Here is a 22,412-nt window from a genome sequence, read left to right as displayed (position 1 = left end):
AGAAGAAAAGAAAAGAAAAGAAAAGAAAAGAAAAGAAAAGAAAAGAAAGGAAAGGAAAGAAAAAGAAAGAAAGGAAGGAAGGAAAGAAAGAAAGAAAGAAAGAAAGAAAGAAAGAAAGAAAGAAAAGAAAAGAAAAGAAAAGAAAAGAAAAGAAAAGAAAAGAAAAGAAAGAAAAGGGAGGGAGGGAGGGAGGAAGGGAGGAAGGAGGGAAGGGAAGGGAAGGGAAGGGAAGGAAAGGGTGAGGTTCTTTAGATAATGGTGTGAATTGCAATGCCAGATATCTGGACTTAATTTTACTAAAAGGGAGGGAGTCCAAGTGCCCTAGATATCCACCTACATAGGCAGCCAGAGGACTTCCCTCTTTTGAGCTAAATGCTGCTGCAGCTGCTAGAGCATAACTATACTTACGGTGGCAAGAAAATGCACAGAGAAATACACAGAGGCTCAGGTGCCAGTGTATTAACCACAGAGAATGGGGTTCACTGCCACACATCTCTAAGAGACCAAATGAAGAGAGAATCCAGGCAAAGAAGACAATAAAATACACTGTAGTAGTGTTTGTGAAAGCCTTAAAAAAGAGGGTGAAGAGCTTTGAGTTTTGTCTTTACCTTCCCAGTATCTCTATAGTGCCCAGTACATGACAGGCACTCAGAAAATTTTTACTGAATGGATGAATATACTTTAAAAATCTTTAATTGCTGATCTCCTATTTTACAGAGTTTTCCCTTCATGATCAATTGTATGAACACAGGAGAAGGTAATATTAAAATGTTTCTTTCTTTTTTTTTTTTTTAAAGATTTTATTTATTTATTCGTGAGAGACCCAGAGAGAGGCAGAGGGAGAAGCAGGCTCCATGCAAGGAGCCCGATGTGGGACTCAATCCCGGGACTCCAGGATCACACCCTGGGCCAAAGGCAGGCGCTAAACCGCTGAGCCACCCAGGCATCCCTCACCTTACTTATTTGAAGATTTTTTATTTTTATTTTTTTTACTTATTTGAAGATTTATTTTTCCAACTGCCTGACCCAGTTCATACTGAGAGACAGGTTTAGTAGGCCCAGTAGCAGCCAACATGCAAGACAAAAAAGGTAACCTGTCAAGTTCATGCTTTTTCTTTTTTTTAAGATTTATTTATGTCTTCACGAGAGACACAGAGAGAGAGGCAGAGACATAGGCAGAGGGAGAAGTAGACTCCCTGTGGGGAGCCTGATGATGGACTCAATCCCAGGACCCTAGTATCACAACCTGAGCCAAAGGCAGACACTCAACCACTGAGCCACCCAGGCACCCCCATGCTCTTTAATCAAAAGTATGAGACCTTTACTTATGAATTATTTTTGTCTAAATTCAAGCAAAATTCTAATATGTATGTTTGCCTAGCTTCCCAGAGTAAAAGCAGCAATTAAGGAAAATGAGGAGGCTTGAGGCTGAGCATGAAAAGAGCAGAATGGAAGGAAAAGAAAAAAAGGAATCAGAAAACAGAAGAGTTCAGAAGGACACACAGTAAACTATTTTTTTTAAGATTTTATTTATTTATTCATGAGAGACACAGAGGCAGAGACATAGGCAGAGGCAGAAGCAGGCTCCATGCAAGAAGCCTGATGCGGCACTTGATCCCAGGACTCCAGGATCATGCCCGGAGCCAAAGGCAGACGCTCAACTGATGAGCCACCCACGCATCCCCACAGTAAACTATTAACAGTGGTTATATCATGGGGAATAGGAATGGTGGGAAATACAAATGCTGGTGAATAGAAATAGGGAACTTTGGTTTCTATTTTATATAATTCTATCATTTTACAGAGAGAGCAATATTGCTTTTGTAACTAAACATTACGAAATAACAAGAGTGTAATAGAGTTGCTTATAAAAGTGAAAAATTGGAAATCACCTAGTTGTCCAACAATAGGGGATTGACTGAAAAATATGATATATCCATTCAATAGACTATTATACAGTCATTTAAAATGTCATAGGAGAATATTTTATAGCAGAAAAAATGTTCAACATATATATTTTCAGTAGAAAAATATATTTTCAGTAGAAAAATGTCACAAAATGAAATATGGTGAATGATCCTGTTTTAATGGACTATAGGCAAAAAACATAAAAGACACTAGAGTTGATACAAAATACACTGAGATAGGAGAAATTTTTTGCTTGGAATTAAACATTTCTTTTTCTTCATCTGTATAATATCTAATATCTCTATAATGTTTTATATATATATAATGAGAAATCAGATAAAACAGAAGGGAAAGAAATTATTACAGTGTTTTCATTAATATCTTTGTGGCAGAAACTGCTATGCCACTATGATGATTAATTGTACGTGTCAACTTGATTGGGCACTATGTCCAGATAGTTGGTTAAATATTATTCTGGGTGTGTCTATGAGGGTGTTTCCAGATGAGATTAACATTTGAATTGGTAACGCAGAGAGCCCTCCCCAGGATGGGTGGACCTCATCCAATCCATTGGAGGCCTAAATAGAACAAAAAAGTCTGAGAAAGAAAGAACTTGATATCTGCCTTTGAACTGGAATATTAGTCTTCTCGGGCCTTCTGACTCAGACTGAAACTGGAACTTACACCATCAACTCTCCTGGTTCTCACGTCTGTGGACGAGGACAGAAACTATACCATTGACTCTCCTGGGTCTCCAGTTTGCCACTACAGGTGGTGGGACTTCTCAGCCTACAGGCCAATTCCATATAATAAATATACCTCCCTTCCCACCCACCCACCCAGTATATCTCCATCCTATTGGCTCTATTTTTCTGGAGACTAATACAGACTTTGGTACTGTGCTACTGTAACAAACAGCTAAAACCATGGAATGGCTTTAGAACTGGATAATGGGTTGAGGCTAGAGGAGTTTGGATGTACATAGAAATATGGCTGTTAAGGGAAATGATTCTGGTGAAGACTGATGAAGAAAAGGGGAGAGCTGGAGAAGAAGCTTCTATCTTTTTAAAGAATACATAAATAATCATCAAAAGAATGTTAAGATATGGATGGGAAAGGCCATTTTGGTGACATCTCAGAAGAAATGAGGGACATATTATCAGACAACAGAGGGAAGGTGATCCTCCTTATAAAGTGTCAAAAGAGGGACACCTGGGTGGCTCAGTGGTTGAGTGTCTGCCTTTGGCTCAGGTCGTGATCCCGGGATCCTGGGATTGAGTTCTATATCAGGCTCCCCCTGCCTATGTCTCTGTCTCTCTCTCTGTGTCTCTCATGAATAAATAAATAAAATCTTAAAAGAAAATGGCAAAAGAACTTGGCTGAACTATATTTTAGTATTTTGCAGAAGGCAAAACTTGCAAGCTACTGAGGAGATTTCTAAGCAAGGTGTTTTAGGAGCAATTTGTTTCCTCCTGACTGCTTAGAGTAAAATACAAAAGAGAATGAATCCAAGAAGTTAAGCGAAAATTAATCAGAACTTAAAGATTTAGACAATTCTCAGCCTATTAATACTGAAAGAGAGAGAGAGAGAGAGAGAGAGAGCATGCACAATTGTTCTGAAGAGAACACAAGCATGTGACCAAACAATAGTTTGATTAGTATGGATGTGAACCACAGACTTAATCAGCCACCCCAAAATAAAGTGAAGGAAGGCCATTAGACTTCTTAGCTCCTACAGGGCTGGACCATAGAGCTCTGCAGGTGCAAACATGTGCTATTCTTCAAGACAAAGAAGGAATAACCACAAAGGTGATTCACAGATCATGAGGGTTGCCTCCTCAGTTTCAGTGTGTGTGTATGTAGAGGAGGGGAGGGTAGTGATTATTGCTTCAGTTCAGTACACCAGACAGCAACCACTTGAAGCCTGGGGGCAGGGCCCCCCAGAGCTTAGGGAATATGATTCTTACCTGGCAAAGCTGTAGAAACAGGACTACCACCTTACTGGGTCTGAAAGCAGAGCATCCAACAAAAAAGGATTATTCTCAACCCTCAGGATCTTTTTTTTTTTAATTTTTTTTTTATTTATTTATGATAGTCACACACACAGAGAGAGAGAGAGAGAGAGGCAGAGACACAGGCAGAGGGAGAAGCAGGCTCCATGCACCAGGAGCCCAACGTGGGATTCGATCCCGGGTCTCCAGGATCGCGCCCTGGGCCAAAGGCAGGCGCCAAACCGCTGCGCCACCCAGGGATCCCTTCAACCCTCAGGATCTAATGCTATTTGCCTTACTGAGCATTTTAGAATTACTTGGGCTCTGACGCCATTTTCTTCGTTCTAATTTCTTTCTTTTGGAAGGAGAATGTTCTATCCTATGCCTGTGCCATAGGCAAACCATTGTAGTTTGGAAGCATATAACTTATCTGGTTTTGTAGGTTCATAACTAGAGAGGAATTTTACCTCAGGATGAATCATACCTCACCCACATCTGATTTAGATGATATTTAGATGTATCTTTGAATATTAGGCTTGAGAATTGATGCTAGAATGAGTTAAGACTCTGGGGACTATTAGGATTGAATGAATGGATTTTGAATGCAAGAAGAACACAAATTTTGAGGGAGGGGGCAAGTGTAGAATATGAATGTCTGTGTCTCCCGAAAATTCATATGTTGAAGCTCTATCTACCAAATTAATGGTATTTGGAGCTAGAAGAAAATTAGGTTTAGATGAGGTCATGAGGATGGGGCCTCATGATGTGATAGTGTCTTTACAAGAAGAGACCAGAGGTCTCCCTCTGCTATATGAGAACACAAGAAGGGGGCCATCTGCAAGCCATGAAGACAGCCCTCACCAGGGATTCAGCACCTTGATCTTGGACTTCCCAGCCTCCAGAACTGAGAAGTAAATATCGACTGTTTAAGCCACCCAGTCTATGATATTTTGTTATAGCAGCCCAAGGTGACTTACACAGCCACTCAATATCCATTATCCCCCTTCTACTTAGTAATGCAGCCTGGTTTAATTTGGGGTGGCACTGAACACAAATAAAATGCTATTTTTCTTAGCCTCCAAAGAAGATAATATGTGACCACGTGATGAATAAAATGTATGCAAAAGTGTTGATTGGGACATCTGATTGTACTCTTTTTTTTTTTTTTTTTTTTTTTGATTGTACTCTTGAAAAGCACGCAGGAAAAAGTAAATAAACACACCAAGCAAGTTCTTGCCCTTTTGTACTCTCCTGTTTTCCCCTACCGCCAACCTAGACATGAAGGTCAAAGTCAAAATTCCAGCAGCCATTCTGGGCCACAATTTCAAGAGACTCACATCCATAAGGCACCAAACCAATGCCAGCAACAACCTGTCTCTAGACTTCTTAAAAATTAACCCTTATGGGAGCAACTGGGCTGCTCAGTCAGTTAAGTGTACAACTCTTGATTTCATCTCAAGTCATGATCTCAGGATTATGGGATTGAGCCTCACATTGGGCTCTGTGCTCAGCACAGAGTCTGCTTGGGATTCTCTCTCTCCATCTGCATCTCCCCTACTTCTGCTTACATTCTTTCTCTTTTTTAAAAAGATTAATTGATTTGAGAGAAAGATAGAGAGAGAGAGAGAGAGAGAGCACACACATGGTGGGGGGGAGGCAGAGCAGAGGGAGAGGAAGAGAAGCAGACTCCCTCCTGAGCAGGGAGCCGGACATGGGGCTTGATCCCAGGGCTCCAGGATCGTGACCCGAGCTGAAGGTAAACATTTAACTGACTGAGCCACCCAGGTGTTGCCTCCCTCTTTAAAAAAAATAATAACTCTTATCTATTTAAGCAACTGTAGTTAGAACTGTCACGTGCAGCTTTGTAATTCATAACTGACATGAGTCAACTTTCACATTAAAACTTTACAATATACAAACCTCTGATGTACAACTTCAGAAAGTTCAAATAGTAGGTAAAAGTTAGAAACAAATTTATGTTTAGAGTTGACCTCTCAGTTAATTACTTTTATACAAAAGCAGACTTAAAAATAGTTTCATTTTGGAGAACTAGAATTTTTTTGATAGTTTTGTTGTGGTTCCCCACTGCTCTTACCTGTCCATCATCCATTGCACCTTCTGCCTGAGAGTCCCCAGGTTTTCAACACCCCACTATCATTCTCAGTCCATGGGATTCAGGAGAAGCTAAATGTTATCCCTAAACTCCATTGTGGGTACCTGACCCAGGCCTAGCCAATCAGTGTATTCAATATACCTAGAACAATGACAAGTACAGGTCTCTCCTCATTCATGCCCAATCAAACAGTGCAACTTAACTCTGGAAATCTTTGACCTGTTCTGAAAGAGGCATTGTACTAACATCAGGATTGCAGAGAGGAAAGAATGTAAGCTTGGAGCTCTTAGCAGACTTATCACTGTAAATGAAGAGCTGGACCTAGAATGGAGCCAATAGAGAAAAAAACAAAAAATGCAAAGAGTAAGACTAAGTCCTGATGACATCATTCAGCCATGGATTCAGCCAAGTCTGATCTTTTCAGATTCATGAGTCAAATATGTTTTCTTTTTTGGTTGAACCAGTATGAGCTGCATCTTCTGACATTTGAAACTATGGGGGCCCGATTAATATAGTCACACATGGTAAATAATCCTGATTCATCATATTATTAGCCTTTTACCAATTACATCAAGTGTTCATATGAAATTTTCCCTGAGAGTTAATTTACCATAAAAAGCAGTATTACAAAATGTTAGCATAATGAATTGCTTCTAGGTTTTTATATTATAAAATAACTTACAAATTATTTTTTTTAAGATTTTATTTATTCATCTGAGAGAGAGAGCACACAAGCAAGGAGAGGGGCAGAGGGAGAGAGAGAAGAAGCAGACTCCTTGCTGAGCAGGGGGTAGGGGTGGGCTGGATCCCAGGACCCCAGGATCATGACCTGAACCAAAGGCAGACACTTAACTGACTGAGCCACCCAGGTGCCCCTTTCCACAAATTATTTTTAATTGGACAAAATAGGAGGGGTAACATCATTTCTATAATATAATCATTATAACCTAACCAAAGAGTATTTACCTCAACAAAAAAAGAAACAATTTTCATTGAAAAATGATCTTCAGACAAAAAAGATAACTCATTCTCCCTTCTTACAAATATTTATTTAATTTATGAAAGTCATACTCCTGAATTATGAGGGATCGCAAACTGAATGTGATGTTTCTAGGACCTTACAATTTATCAGACAAAACATTAATACTAATAATAGTTGGGGATCCCTGGGTGGCGCAGCGGTTTGGTGCCTGCCTTTGGCCCAGGGCGCGATCCTGGAGACCCGGGATCGAGTCCCACGTCGGGCTCCCGGTGCATGGAGCCTGCTTCTCCCTCTGCCTGTGTCTCTGCCTCTCTCTCTCTCTCTCTCTCTCTGTGACTATCATAAATAAATAAAAATTAAAAAAAAATACTAATAATAGTTATATAACATTTTCTGAAAATTAGAGAATAATAAGAAATAATACATTCTATAATATTATTATAGATGCTAGAGTTCTTAGAGATCCAACAGTTCTTTCAACACATGGTTGAGGCCAGTGACTTAGTTCCCATGGCAAAATCCCACTAGAAGCCAGACCTCCTTAGACAGTCCAACATTCTTTCTTACTACCCCACCCTACCTCAGTTAGGAGAACAGCAAAACACTAAGACGTTTCTGCAACTATAATTTTTCTTCTATGTAACCTAAAAAGGAGAATCTCAAAGACCACACTGAAATAAGTTTGATTCTCTTTTTATCATTTACAGAGACAAAATAGTAAGTCTCTGCCTTAGTATCAAGGTTTGCCTTCAATTTCTGTCATAGTTTTTCCTCCCATTGATTTTTTTTTTTTTTTTTTAATTAAACTAACCTTGAATGTGTAGCATTCCTGCCTGGAAAAAAAAAATCCCAAACAGCTTGTTTTGAACATGTTTGTTCTGTTCTGAATTCTGGGCAAACTAACAGAGTCTGATAAGCCAAACTAAAGGAGTTACCTAAATTAAACTTAATCCAGACTTCTCAGCCAGGTAAACCAGCTTGCATAAAATACTAGAACACTGCAAACTCTAATTCTATTGTAAGAGTTGGGTCTATGGAAAATAAAGGACATGCAGTGATTCCACACAAGGACTGCTATTCCTAGGCACCCAAGAATTTACAAAGAAGACTAGTTCTCATTAGAAAGAATTGTTATGAAGTATGTGTTTTTGCAGTGTCACTGAGGTGGGGACCCCCCCCCCCCACCGCCATGGATAATTTGAGAAAGTGGATTAAAAATTTCGTTTAAAAAAAGAACAAAGTCAGGGATCCCTGGGTGGCGCAGCGGTTTGGCGCCTGCCTTTGGCCTAGGGCGTGATCCTGGAGACCCGGGATCGAATCCCACATCAGGCTCCCGGTACATGGAGCCTGCTTCTCCCTCTGCCTATGTCTCTGCCTCTCTCTCTCTCTCTGTGACTATCATAAATAAATAAAAATTAAAAAAAAATCTTTAAAATTAAAAAAAAAAAAAAAAAAAGAACAAAGTCAGAGGACGGATTCCCTGATTACAAACCTTGTGATACAGCTAGAGCCATCAAAAGAGTGTGGTAGTAGCTTAAGGACAGATCGTATAGACTAATAGAATAGACTAGAAAGCCTTGGGGGTTGGTTGTTGGGAAGACCAAGGCATGACTGGAAGGCTGGAACTTTCAACCCTGCTCCATGACCTCCCAGAGAGAATAGGGGCTGGGTGTTGAGTTAGTCACCAATGGCCAGTGATTTAATCAACCATGCCTCCATAATGAACCCTCCATAAAAACCCTAAATGGTGGGATTTGGAGAGTTGCTGGATTAGTGGACATATGCACATATGGAGAGGGTGGGACATGCAGAGAGGGCATAGAATCTCTGTACCCTTTTCCTGTATTTTTCCCCTATGCCTCTCTTCCATGTGACTGTTTCTGTGTTGTATCTTTTATAATAAACGAGGAAGAGTAAGTAAAGTTTTCTTGAGTTCTGTGTGCTGTTACAGTGAACTATCAAACCTGAGGAAAGGGTTGTAGGAACCTCTGATTTTTAGCCAGTCAGAAGTACAGGTGGCAACCCAGAACTTCCCAGGCCAGAAATCCAAGATTAAGATGCCATCAGGGTTGGTATTTGGTGAGAGCTCTCTTCCTGGCTTGTAGACAGCTACCTTTATGCTGTGTTTCATGTGGCCTTTCCTGTGTGTATGCAAGGAGAAAGAAGTATCTGGCATCTCTTCCTCTTCCTATAAGGATACTGACCAGTCCTATTGTATTAGGATTGCACTTATGCACTTATGACCTCATTTAACTGTAATTACCTCTCTAAAGACCCTATCACCAAATACAGTCACATTAGGTTAAGGGCTTCAGCTATGAATTGGGCCAGGGGACTGGGGTACACTCCAATAGATGGGTGATCAGAGAAGGCCTTTCAGAGGAGTTGACATTTCTACTGAGACCTAAAGGATATAGGAGCTTGTTATGGGATGAGCCAGAGGAAGGTGACTATACAAAAAGAAACATATGCAGAGGTATAATCTGCATTTGTTATACTGTTTGAGAATATTGAGTTATTATGTAGAGGAAAAGAAAAAACATGGAATAGAAGAAACTCATATATTAAATATAGAGAAGTAGTTAGTGGGTAGAGCACATATGTGTTAAATGTAGATAGAAAGAAATTAAAGGACCATGAGTAATATTTGAGAAGCACTAAATTTGCATGAGGCACCTAAGCACTAAATATTCATGACAAATTAAATATATGAGATATTTAGTGCCCAGGATACACTAAATATAGATGAGCACTTAATATTTAGAGCACCATAATCCAGTCACTCATTAGTAATAACTATTCTGGTCCTCTGCCCCAAACACATAAACCCCCGGCTCAAATAAAACCCATAGCTGTTCAGCAGGTTAATTGGGAAGCCACAGCTATTGGCAAGGTGTACTTGGCTCCATGTCTTTCTGGTATGTCTTTGGCCTACGATACCTTCTGTTTGTAGTCTTCCTTGCTTGAACTTCAACTCTGGTCCATCAGCAGAGAAGGCTGATGCAGCAGAGAGATGTAGGACATACAAACATTACATAACCCAGGATTGAAGTAGCATGATCTTTCACTTCTCTCATACTGTTTCCTAATAGTGTGTTAACTTATCCTCCCCCCATCTCTTTTCTCTTACTTTACACTATGTATTTTAAGTAAATAAACTATGTGACTCAAGCATTTTAATTTAACAGAGTGCTTCTGTTCTATAAGTTTTGGGATATCCTGCCTGATAGTATAATTGATGTTTACCATTGCCATCAAGATAATTTCCCAAACAGCAAAAGGCCTTAAAATGGGAAAAGCTCAATATGTTCTAGAACTGCACTGCCCAATATAGTGGCCACTAGCCACATGTGGCTATTTAAATTTAAAATAACTAAAATTAAATTAAAAATTTTTTAAGATTTTTATTTATTTATTTGAGAGAGAGAGGAGAGAGAGAGTGAGCCCTCACAAGCAGGGGGGAGGGGTAGAGCGAGAGGGAGAAGCAGACTCCCCGCTGAGCAGGGAGTCTGATGCAGCTCCATCCCAGGACCCGAAGATCATGACCTGAGCCAAAAGCAGATGCTAACTAACTGAGCCACCCAGGCATCCCCCTAAAATTAAAAATTAAAAATTAATTTCCTCAGTTGCATTATTCATATTTTAAGTGCTCAATAGCTACACGTAGTTGGTGGACACCAATGGAAACTGGACATTGCAGAAGAATATTTCTGTTATTGTAGAATGCTCTGTTGGGCATGATGTTTTAGAAACTTAGAGGTCAGAGGGTGATGATGAGGAAGGTGGCTGGGGATGAGTTTGTGGGAGAAGGAGGTGTTAACATCATGCTGGGGACTTGTAGATCATGTTAGAGTTTCAACTGCAGTCTGAGTACAATAGACATAATTTGATTTATATTTTCAGATGGTTCTTTCTGGTTATTGACTGGAGAATGGATTGGAAGATGTGCAGAAAAGAGTTAGCACAGCCAGCCTGCTATCTTTTGAAAGTCTGTCTTATAAGATTGGTCCTTGGCTCATGTTTGCAAACTCAGATTTTCGAAGGATCCCCACCACCCAAATGGTAAGAATGCCTCATTTTGCTTAAACTGTTTGTACAAACAATGTGCTTTATGCTGGACACCTGCTTTGATACTCTCAAGCATTTGTACCTGCTAGGCAGAGGATGCCTGTGTGACGAGCCCTAATAAAATCCCTAGTCACTGAGTTCTAAACAAGCTTCCCTGATTGACAACATTTCACATGTGTTGTCATAACCCATTGCTCTGGGAAATTAAGCATATCCTGTGTGACACTAGTGGGAGAAGCTTCTTAGAAGGGTGAGCCTTGTTTCCCCTGGACTTTGCCTCATGTGCCTTTTCCCTTTGCAGTTTTTGCTTTGAATTCTTTCGCTGTAATCATAGATAGCCATGAGTACAACTCTATTCTGAGCCTTATGAGTCTTCCTAGCAAATCGTTGAACATGGGGCAGGTAGTCTTGGGGATCCCTAACTCAGAGGAGGAGGACACAACGATGAAGGGTTGGAAAATCATTTAAGAAGCAATTTCAGTCATCCATCCAGGTGAGATATAATGATGACCTGGACTGGGATGGTGGCAATTAAGATGGAGGGATATAAGTAAAAAATTTCAAAATATTATCTTCATTGCAGAAATACAGACAGTTTTGCCCTTTAAATGGTTTTCATTTCTGTCCCTTCTGTCTTTGCTTTCCGAGAGCTGATCCTACCATTGTATCTTGAGTTCGTATTAATGCATGGATTTAGGAAGTCAGTCTTCCTAACATCAGGTTCATTCATATAATCTAATCTTCCTTAATCACCAATCCCATCCTACTCTCATTGCATGAAATTCCTTTATCTCAATTTCACAACTCTCTCATAACCTATCCGCACCCCATCTAACTTAACTGCCCGTCCAGATACTCTCTGACACTTGTCCTCTTCTCAGGCAGATGCCTGACCCAATGTGCTCATTCCCAGTCTTAGCTTTAGTCATGTACTCTATTTTCTCTCTCCTTTTCTCTTCCCAACTTATTCAAGTTCCCTTTTATTCAGAGTCTTCCCTGATTGGCCCTGCCCTGATTGTGCTCCTTAGTTCCTCTCAGCCAAAACATTTAGAATAAGTACCACATACCTTCGAATGTATGTATGTATGTATCAGTTAGGATTTTTTTGTTTGGAAGTTACAGAAAACCCAGTACAAATGGACTAAAATAATAAAAGAAAATTTAGTAATTCACGTAGCTTAAATTTCAGGGGGTATCTTCCTTTACTGGAGCTCTATCGAAAGGTTCCAACAATATCATGAGGATTTGGTTGCTCTCCATTTTGGGGTTCTACTTCCCATTAAGTTGGCTTTATTCTTGAGCTTTATCTATGTGATTTTCCTCCTCCTCCCCCAACACATCTCAAACCTCCAACTTCACATCGTTCCAGGCTTGAGCTCAATGGGAAAATAGTATTTCTTCTGGAAAATTTCAAGCAACTCTTAAAATTCACCTTTTTTATTTTGAGTTGTTCATACCCATCTCAGGACCAACACTGTGGTAAATAGAATTCTGGGTGACTGTAGGTCAGACCTGGGTCACATGCTCCACTCCCAGGACTGGCAGTAGAGCCCTATCTGAATCAAGTGGATTCAGAATGAAATAAGGGGAGTTTCTAAAGGAAAATTAAGATAGGATTATCGGATAAAGGGACACTGAGAGGCAAAAACAATTATGACCACCATAATTCATGTAACCATATGAGCTGCTTCATGACATGCAGAAATTTCACCCCTTTTTACTTTTTTGAATCAAATTAAATTTGGCACTGGCTTCACCTGCCTAATATTAATGACCAATCATCAGGTGCTTCTCCGCACCTGAACATACATAAATCCTGGAAATTATGGAATTCAGGAAAATTGAACCAATAGCTTTGGCCTTGGTTCATCATGATAGCTTGGAGATAGCTTGGAGATACTCACTGCCCTCATTTTCCATTTGAATATAAGCAGCTCTACTGAGGTCATCTGCTCTTTCTAGACCATTGGGATTTTTACTGTCAATCCCAAGGCTAAATTGCATAGTGTTAAGGCATCCATACTCCTTTTCAGTGGTTTTGCACCTCCCTGGACATTACCGCATGGGATCAAAACTCACATCTGTAGTAGTTGTATGCTTATATACTCTCTTAGAGTAATTGCTACAGATATGTGTAGGCAATATTTTTCTTTCAGGCTAAACTCTGTTTATAATTTATGTTTTTGTGCGCCTTACTTTGCTGAGCATAGAGAACAATAAATACTTGTTGGTATGTACAAAGAGGAAAATTCAGTTTCTGCCTAAGGGAATTTAGAACTGGCCAAGGAAATACAACCCAGAAGAAGACACCTAGATATGACCATGAATCGAGAAAGTATAAGGGAGAGGTATCTGGGTGGCTCGGTTTGTTGGGCAAATGACTCTTGGTTTCTGCTCAGGTTATGATCTCATGGGTTGTGAGATCGAACCTGGTGTCAGACCCCACACTTAGCAGAGAGTCTGCTTGAAGATTCTCTCTCTGCCTCTTCCCCAACACATGCAGGCACTCTCTCATGCTCTTGAATAAATAAATAAATCTTAAAAAAATAATAAGAGAACTAGAAAACAAGAAGAGAAAGCACTATAGGGGCTCTAAGAGAATGAGGTTTGCTGAGGGTTCAGAAAAGATTACATAAAGATGGATTCATTAAGGAATGCCCTTGAAGTCTTGAATCCTTTTGAGAGAGAAAAGAGACTTTTTGATTTTCTGATTTTTTGAAAGAAGCATTTTTTAAATCTAAAACAACACTGTTGGGCATGGATACAGAAGTATGGAATACAAATTATTCTCTCTTTCTCTCTCTCTACCCAGGTCCCTCTTCCTTAAGATTCAGTCTTCATTTAAATTTAATTTGTAAGAGATGTCATTTTAATTAATTTAACATTTAATATCTATTAAAGTAGATTCAAACTGTGTAATTAAAAAAATAAAAATAAAAAAACTGTAATTTGGGATCCCTGGGTGGCGCAGTGGTTTGGCGCCTGCCTTCGGCCCAGGGCGCAATCCTGGAGACCCTGGATCGAGTCCCACGTCGGGCTCCCGGTGCATGGAGCCTGCTTCTCCCTCTGCCTGTGTCTCTGCCTCTCTCTCTCTCTCTCTCTCTCTGTGACTATCATAAATAAATAAAGAAAAAAAATTTAAAAAAATAAAAGATGAAGAGCGAGTCAAAGCGTTTTTTTAAAAAAAACTGTAATTTAATTTCATAATAGTTATGCAACTAGTGCTACCATTCTTTCACCCGCTTTATTTGACCTTCATGTACTGGCAGGAGCCTTTATATGGTCTGTAGGGATAAGGAGGTAGACCAGCAAACTGCAAGCACCAGGTGTCTGCTTCAGCACTTGTCTGCCTCTTAGCTCCCAGGGCCTGGAGAATGGTATAGTGTTGAGGTATACAATATCACTAAGTGGTGAGTAATATATCTGCCATTCCCCCTTTGCTTTTCCCAGGCACTTTTCCAACAGGATTGACTATGAAACCAGCTGTCCTGATATAAGATACTGGTGAAGAGGAACACAGTGACTTAAAGCATCAGACATAAGAAAAGCATTCTTTTTTATTACATAAAAAAAGACCATAAAGAATAGAAAATACCAAAGAGCAGAGAAATAGACATTAAGTTCTTTGATAGGAACATCTATTAGTAACTGGTAACCAATAAAAATGAAATTCTGGAATGCTATTGCATACTTTTGAAAGACAGGTATCATATTTATGTGAAATCTCTTGCAAAACAGCAATAACAATGGGGTCATTACTGCATTTCCAATAACCCATTGCAGGACTGGATGAGAAAGTGGGGTCAGAGCTGGAAAGAGAATTCAGCATGCAGAAGGGGGAGTTAGTATAGACAGAAACTGCATTTGTTCCTGCCACAGGGAATTCTCTGATTATTATGTATCAGATGTTAGTAGAAAAAGTGATTTACTCTCCGGCTAAAGAGTCAGATTTAGGGATCCCTGGGTGGCGCAGCGGTTTGGCGCCTGCCTTTGGCCCAGGGCGCGATCCTGGAGACCCGGGATCGAATCCCACATCAGGCTCCCGGTGCATGGAGCCTGCTTCTTCCTCTGCCTGTGTCTCTGCCTCTCTCTCTCTCTCTCTCTGTGACTATCATAAATAAATAAAAATAAAAAAAAAAAGAGTCAGATTTAACAGATATAAGATGGGGGGCAGGAATCTGCATTTTTAACAAACCCTCTAGGTTATTCAAATGTAGGTGGTCTGAGGATTTTACCTTGAAAAACACTGCACATTCAGAGCAGTTGATACTTCAGATTTTCTATACAGAAGTAAAGTGTGGAAAGCTCTCTAGTTTGAGAGGGTGCTAGGGAGACTCATCCAGAAAGTTTGTTTAGAAAACAAACACCCTGTATGTTTATTTAAGGTGATGAGGAGCTCCTGAGAGATGCTGGTGTCAAGGAATGCTTAAGGGTATTGCTTCTTGGGCAGCCCAGTGGCTCAGTGGTTTAATGCTGTCTTCAGCCCATGGTGTGGTCCTGGAGATCTGGGTTCGAGTCCCACATCAGGTTCCCTGCATGGAGCCTGCTTCTCCCTCTGCCTGTGTCTTTGCCTCTCTCTCTCTGTGTGTGTGTGTGTGTTTCATGAATAAATAAATAAAATCTTTTTTAAAAAGGGTAGTGATTCTTAAACTTTAATATGCACACAAATCATCAAGGATCTTGTTAAAGTGTAGATTCTAATTCAGTGGGGCTGGGTGGGTCCTGAGGATTCTGTATTTCTAACAAGCTCCCAGGTAATGCCAATACTGATGGTCCCAGGACTGCCCTTTGGCAAGATATGAACTGAAAGTAAGGTTGTGTAATGGAGAGAGACATAGTAAGAAATTGCATGTAAAGTGGAAAAGTAAGACATGAAACACAGCCAAGATCTGAAGAAAACTTAATCCAAAGGATAAACAAATTAGAATCATGAAAAGGGAGGTAGCTGGCAACTTAGACTGGCTAAGAGTGAATCACCAAGGCTCTTCCCCCCACATGAAGCATGTTTTATGTATACATGAAAAGAGGGTGGTCTTAGATAGGGTTGCAGGCCAGGTCTTATCAGCCTATACCTCGCAAAAATTCAGCTGAGTTTCTTTAAAGAAACTCATTGTTCTCTCTGATTAACAAAACCTCCTCCCACAAACTAGAAAATGCCATTTTGCAACACAGGATAACTAATCATCACCACAGAAGTTTCATAAACCAATATCTTACATCTTTCTTTGTTGAAAATCTTGGATGGCTCCCCACAGTTAGGGACAAACCTAGGTTTCTGAGCTTTGAGTTCAATTTCTTCCACAATCTGCCCCAACCCTGTGTTTCCAGCCCTATCTCTCACCAATATCCAGTATTCTAATGAATATTTATTGCAGGTCGCACTTACCTCTGGAGTACTTCTTATCTAGTCAGTTCTTTGCTGGAATGCCTTTTTTTTTCTAATCTATTCTTCAAAGCCTAGTTTAAACATAATGAGGATGATGATGTATCAACAATCTATATTTACTCAGTCTTTACTGTTTGGTAGGCACTAAGTATCAGAATGAACTCCTACTCTGACTCTGAAAGGTAATGATCATGATGATTGCCTATTCATTCATTCATTCATTCATTCATTCATTCATTCAGCAATATTTATTGTGCCCCTAAGGTATGCCAGGCACTACTCTAGGCACCAAAAACTAAACAGACAACTCCCTTCCTTCAACAGGTTTACATTGCGATTTAAGAGACCAATACTATCATGCAATATGTCAGTGGTAAGTGCTGTGGAAAAAAAAAATGAAGCAGAGTATGGGGATACCGGTAAAGGGAAGAGTTTGTGCAAATGCTTGAATAAAGACAACCGCTACCCTTGAGGATAACTGGAGGCAGAGAAAATAGCAAATGCAAAAGGACTGCTTGACGTGTTTTGGCAAGGAGAGCATGACTAAAGAAGATGATGGTTGGAGTTGTGGGGAGGTGGGGCTAAATCCTATAGGAGGGCTTTATAGATTAATTTAAGAGTTTTGCCTTTTCCCTTAAGTTAGATGGAAAGCCATAGTCCTTTTTCAAAGAGTTAGGGGCTACTGCCTTCAAAATTGATCACAGGGGAACAAGGGCAGAATCAGGGAGATCTGTGAGGAGCCTACTGCAAAAAATCCAGGTGAGACATGATAGAGGTAGGGAGTAGTGGTCAGATCCTGAATCCACTTAGAAGGTTCAAGAGGCAGAATATAGGTGGCAGTGAAAGAATGAGAGGAGCTAAAGATAGCTAAGTGTTTTGGCCTCTACAATTGGTGGGATGGAGTTGCTATTTGTTGCTATCTTATAGATAAAGCATTTGAGGCTTAAGGAGATTCAGTAATTCCTTCAAAGTCAACTGTCTAGTTGTCGTTACAGGTTTATCTGGAAATACTGAGTGGTAGTTCCCCCTTTTCCCTCTAGGAAATAGCCTTCCTATGTAAAAGACAGCACTGAATCTAGGAAGGGGTTATGGGATTTTTAGGATTTCCAAGTGTCTACCTCTCCCAGAGCATCCAGAAAAGGACAGTACTCAGGTTGGGATGGCTGCAGGATGTCTTGGAAACAGGTTACAAAGCACTAATACCCTAAGTACTGGGCTGCTTTCTGCCCAAAGTGTAAAAGACCTCTGGAGAGAGTGGTCTCTCTCCAGACAAAGGAGGATTAATAGTATAACCCCAATTCAGTGTCCCAGGACCACTCAAACCCCAGAGGTCTTGTACAGTTCACTGCAATGGGGAAAAGAATCCCAGAAATAAATCTTTCCCACCTTGATGAATGGGGATTCTAGCCATATTTTATTTGAAGGAGAAGGGAAATAAAGAAATATGATGGGGATGTTCATTATGGCATTGCTAATTAAGGGAAAACTTTGGGAACAAACAATGTTCAACAGCATGGGAAGAGCTGATTAAGGTATTTACATAGAGTATAATTCTATGTATCTATTTAGAAAGCTGGAACAGATCTATATTTATAGATGTGGAAAGGTGTCCACAATGTGCTACAGAATGAAAGGATCAGTTTACAGAACAGAATGTAGAGTATGATCCTATGCCAGTCAAACCATGGGCACACGTATGCATACACAAATAAATATATGAAGAGACAGTTGGAAGCAAATTCACAAAATGTTAATAATGCTTATCTGTGGCTAGTGAGGTTTATGTAATTTAACTTATTTCCTGTTTTTCTAGATTAACTGAACTTTTTTAAATGAGCATGTCTCAATTATGTAATCAGAAAAAATGTTTTCATCTTAGAAAAAATCTATTAGAATTCTGTAATTGTACCTTTAATTATGGTAAAAATTTTATCTAAAACTAAGTTTAAAATATTAATTAGACATTTTGTTACTTGAAAAATCTTTATTAAGCCTCCATTTTTATCAATTAAATGTTGAAAAGTGAGGTACGTTAAGTGGTATCTCTTCATGCTAACCACTAAGCACTTTGGTAAAAACACTCAGCTCCATTTACTCATTTTTAACATTACTTTCCCTGGGCTTCCTTGCTAACAAAAATTAAGTGGTTAGTTTTTAAAAACCACAGTTATTTCCACCAATAAGATGACATGAATTCCACTGATATTAAATTTTTTACAGAGGCAGAAATATTTATGAAACAACCAAAGAAAAAAAATACTGTTCAAAGTCTGGGATTTTATCACATTTTTTTACAATAATTGTTTTTAACCTGATTACAAGACTATTTGATCGGAAGGTTACTTTTTCTATAATCTTTAAAATGCTAAGGATATGGACACTGCATTTATCTGCATATTTCTAAATACACGGTTCTTGGATAAGTAGATCAGGTCAAACTAGGTGAATTGGTTGAATTCCAACTCTTAGAGTATTAGGTTCAAGACCATAATTAAAGATGAAAATCACTATATTAGTTGAAAAACAATTTCAAAGAACTAGAAGACTATTGACAATGAAATTGAGACCTGGAAAATACTGAATAAAGAAAATCAAGCCACACTTGTTATATATTCAACAAAGGGAGATATTTTATTTTCTTTTGTTCACAAAAAGCAGAAAGAGGAAAAAGGAAAAACAGAAAGTAGAAAATCATGAAACTGATACAGATTTACTGGAAAATAGGCAAAGTAAACAGAAATAGAATTAAATTTGAAAAAAATTTAGAACAGTGATATAGATGGGGCATAGACTATAAGATATTAGAGGTCATGAAACAAGTAAATCTAAATAAAAAGGAAACTTATTTGGAAGGGGGAGTAATAGTTATTTAGTCTCTGCCCTATCCTTCAATCTCTATATCAAATTAGTCACCAGGTTCTGCTGATGGTCGAATTCCCAGCAAAACTGGAAGATATCAAAAAATGGTCTTCAAGGGGTGGCTGGCTGGCTTAGCTAGTAGAGCATGCAACTCTTGATCTCAGGGTTGTGAGTCTGAGTCCCACATTGGGTGAAGAGTTTACTTAAAAAAAAAAAAAAAAAAAACGTTTTTTGAGTTAATTCTTACTACCTGGTTCTAACTCTCTTCCTCCAATCTCATCCCAGGTTCTTACTGTAAATCTCATTTCTAAATGGCTTTGCTATCGGTGAAAGATAAACTCAAAACTCTAAGTTTTATTGAGATTTTATTCACTGATGGGCTTATTTTTTAATTAAGAGATGTTTGCATGAAAAGGCCTTCAAAATTTAAGTGTTTGTCTTCAGCCTGACCTTGCATTTTTTTGGGTTCCATGCCAGACCAGTGTTTCCAGTGGCCCACTGTACATACTTACCTGGACCACAGACCACTGAAACTCACTGGCTCAAAACTTGCTCCTCCTAGCTTCCACATCTTTCCTCATAATACACATTCTAAAAATTATACCTCCTAAAAGCTCCCTCATCAATTCTCCCCTTCTTTGTTCACAATGCTAAGGGCTTACTTCAAGCACTAATAATTTAACACATGGACTTGCAGTCGTTTTTTAAATGGCCTCTCTGCTTCTAATTCACCTTTTATTTGGCCATGACTCTAGAATGTACAATTTATAATTGTAAATTTAGGGACGCCTGGGTGGCTCAGTGGTTGAGTGTCTGCCTTTTGCTCAGGGGGTGATCCTTGAGTCCCGGGATAGAGTCCCACATCAGGCTCCCTGCATGGAGCCTGCTTCTCTCTCTACCTGTGTCTCTGCCTCTTTCTCTCTCTCTCTCTCTCTCTCATGAATAAATAAATAAAATCTTAAAAAAAATAAAATTGTAAATTTAAAAGTGATCATGTCAATTGCCTGCTAAAAAAATTCTTCAATGACTTTTCATTGCCGTCAGGATAAAAGGACAGACACCGGGGCACCTGAGTGACTGAATTAGTTGGGGGCATCTGCCTTCAGCTCAGGTCATGATCACCAAGTCCTGGGATCCAGCCCCACCTTGGGCTCTCTGTTCAGTAGGGAGTCTGTATTTACCTCTGCCTGTGCCTCTTGCCCTGCTCATGCTCTCTCTCTGTCTCAAATGAATAAATAAAAAATTAAAAAAAGATTTTATTTATTTTTTTATTCATGAGAGACACAGAATGAGGGGCAGAGACACAGGCAGAGGGAGAAGCAGGCTCCTTGAGTTGGGAGCCTGATGTGGAACTCGATCCGGGAACCCCAGGATCACAGCCTGAGCCAAAGGCAGACACTCAACCATTGAGCCACCCAGTTGTCCTAAATAAATAAAATCTTAAAAAAAAAAAAAAAGACAGACACCTGGGCATAGTATATAAGGTTCTTTCTGAACTGGTTCCTGTCTACTCTTCTAATCTTTTTCTATCTCATTCTTTAAGCATACTGCACCCCAGTCATGCTGAACTGATTGTTGTTTTTCAAACAAGTTATGCCCTCTTACTTCTGGCCCTGTGGTCAAGCTATTCCTTCAGCCTTAAATGACTCCCCTTTATCTTACATCCACCTGCAAGCTCCTTCTTGTGCTTGAAGGCTCAACTCATGTTCCTTTTTCTGAAGACTTTTCTGACCTATTTAAGCAGAGTTTCATGTAGACATTTACTCTATAGAATCTATAGTATAGTGTTTTATTTATTGCTGCCTAACAAATTATTCCAAAACTTAGTAGCTTATAATAATAATAAATGTTTATTATCTTATAGTTTTTATGGGTCAGGAATGTGGGAGCCACTTGGCTGGGAAGCTCTGGCTAGGGGTTTCTCATGAGGTTCAGTCAGATGTCAACTGGGGCTGCAGTCACCTAAGGACTTGAATGGGGCTTGACGACCCACTTCCAATTTCTTACTCACATGGCTGGCAAGTTGGTACTAGCAATGTTGGTGGAGGCCTCAGTTTCTCCTCTTGGGGGCCTCTCCACAGAGCTGCGTAAGAATCTTCATATGATGACTGCTGGCTTCTCCCAAAGCAGCCAATCCAAGAGACCAGAGCAGAAGTTATAAGTCCTTTACAACCTACTTTTTGAAGTCACCCACTATAACCTCTGCTATAGTCTATTGTTCACATAGACTAGCTCTGATTCACTGTGAGAGAAGACTATAGAAGGACATGAATACAACAAAATGAGAATCATTGGGAGCCATCCTGGAGACTGGCTAAGGTGTACAGAGTTGTGAATATACATCCTATTTCACTAGCCAGTGATGACAAAATATCATACATAATTTTAGTGTTCAAATTATGATGGCATAAGCCTTCAGAAACTTGTTCTTCTGCATTTCTGAGATAGTTCTTGTGTTCTTAGGGTTAATCCCTTCTGTTCTGATGCCCCGACTTTCTGGACCTGCTATAGCCCTGCCATCTCCCACTCCTATGAGGATGCAGCCCCACTGGGCACCACTGTCTTGCACAGATGACTTTCACCATTGCTTCTAGCAGTGACTTTGTGGAATGCTTGATATTCCTCAGAGAAAGTGGAGCAAGCTCAAGGGTACAACTAACAGCAGGCTGTGATGTTAAGTCTTTTCCAAAGGCTTAGTAAATACTTGAAAAGAAATGTAATAGAGCAAGGGGTAACTCTGAGAGATCCACTGTCTAAACTTATCCTCAAATAGCACAAACCTAGGTCCTCTGGAAACTCTATCACTGCCAGATGATGTTGTTTTGCCCTGTGTCCTACAAAAGACAAAGGATAACATAATCTGTCATCAGTCCAATTCCTAAGGTCCTGAATTTTCAGTCTTTAAATAACACCACAGGTGGAACTCAACAATCCACACCATGGCATCCTGGGCCAAGCACTCTTTATTTTTTGTTCACAGCCTCTCCTCTAGCATTGGCTAAAGGAAATAAGCCTGTCTTCTCCCAGTGTTCCTTTTCATCTCACTTCTGTGACTCTCACAAACAATTGCCCAAAGAACGGTTCTCTCAACTCTGCAAACACACT

General features: G+C 39.7%; 1 protein-coding gene across 5 annotated transcripts in view; it reads right to left on the bottom strand.

Annotated features, from left to right (window-relative positions):
• The window catches only part of DENND6A (DENN domain containing 6A), a 109,142-nt gene that overhangs the window by 71,612 nt on the left and 15,118 nt on the right, over positions 1 to 22,412 (bottom strand). The window contains exon 2 of one of the 5 annotated variants that reach the window (XM_072720675.1): positions 3,876 to 3,915. The exons of the other annotated variants lie outside the window; for them this stretch is intronic. The gene's annotated coding sequence lies outside the window, so the exon portion shown is untranslated. The remainder of the gene's footprint in view (positions 1 to 3,875; positions 3,916 to 22,412) is intronic. 5 annotated transcript variants of the gene reach the window in all.

The sequence above is a fragment of the Vulpes vulpes genome, chromosome 9, assembly GCF_048418805.1.
Source record: "Vulpes vulpes isolate BD-2025 chromosome 9, VulVul3, whole genome shotgun sequence".
Taxonomy (NCBI): domain Eukaryota; kingdom Metazoa; phylum Chordata; class Mammalia; order Carnivora; family Canidae; genus Vulpes; species Vulpes vulpes.
The sequence above is the reverse complement of the archived record's forward strand: the minus strand, read 5'-3'. Positions and strand labels throughout refer to the sequence as shown.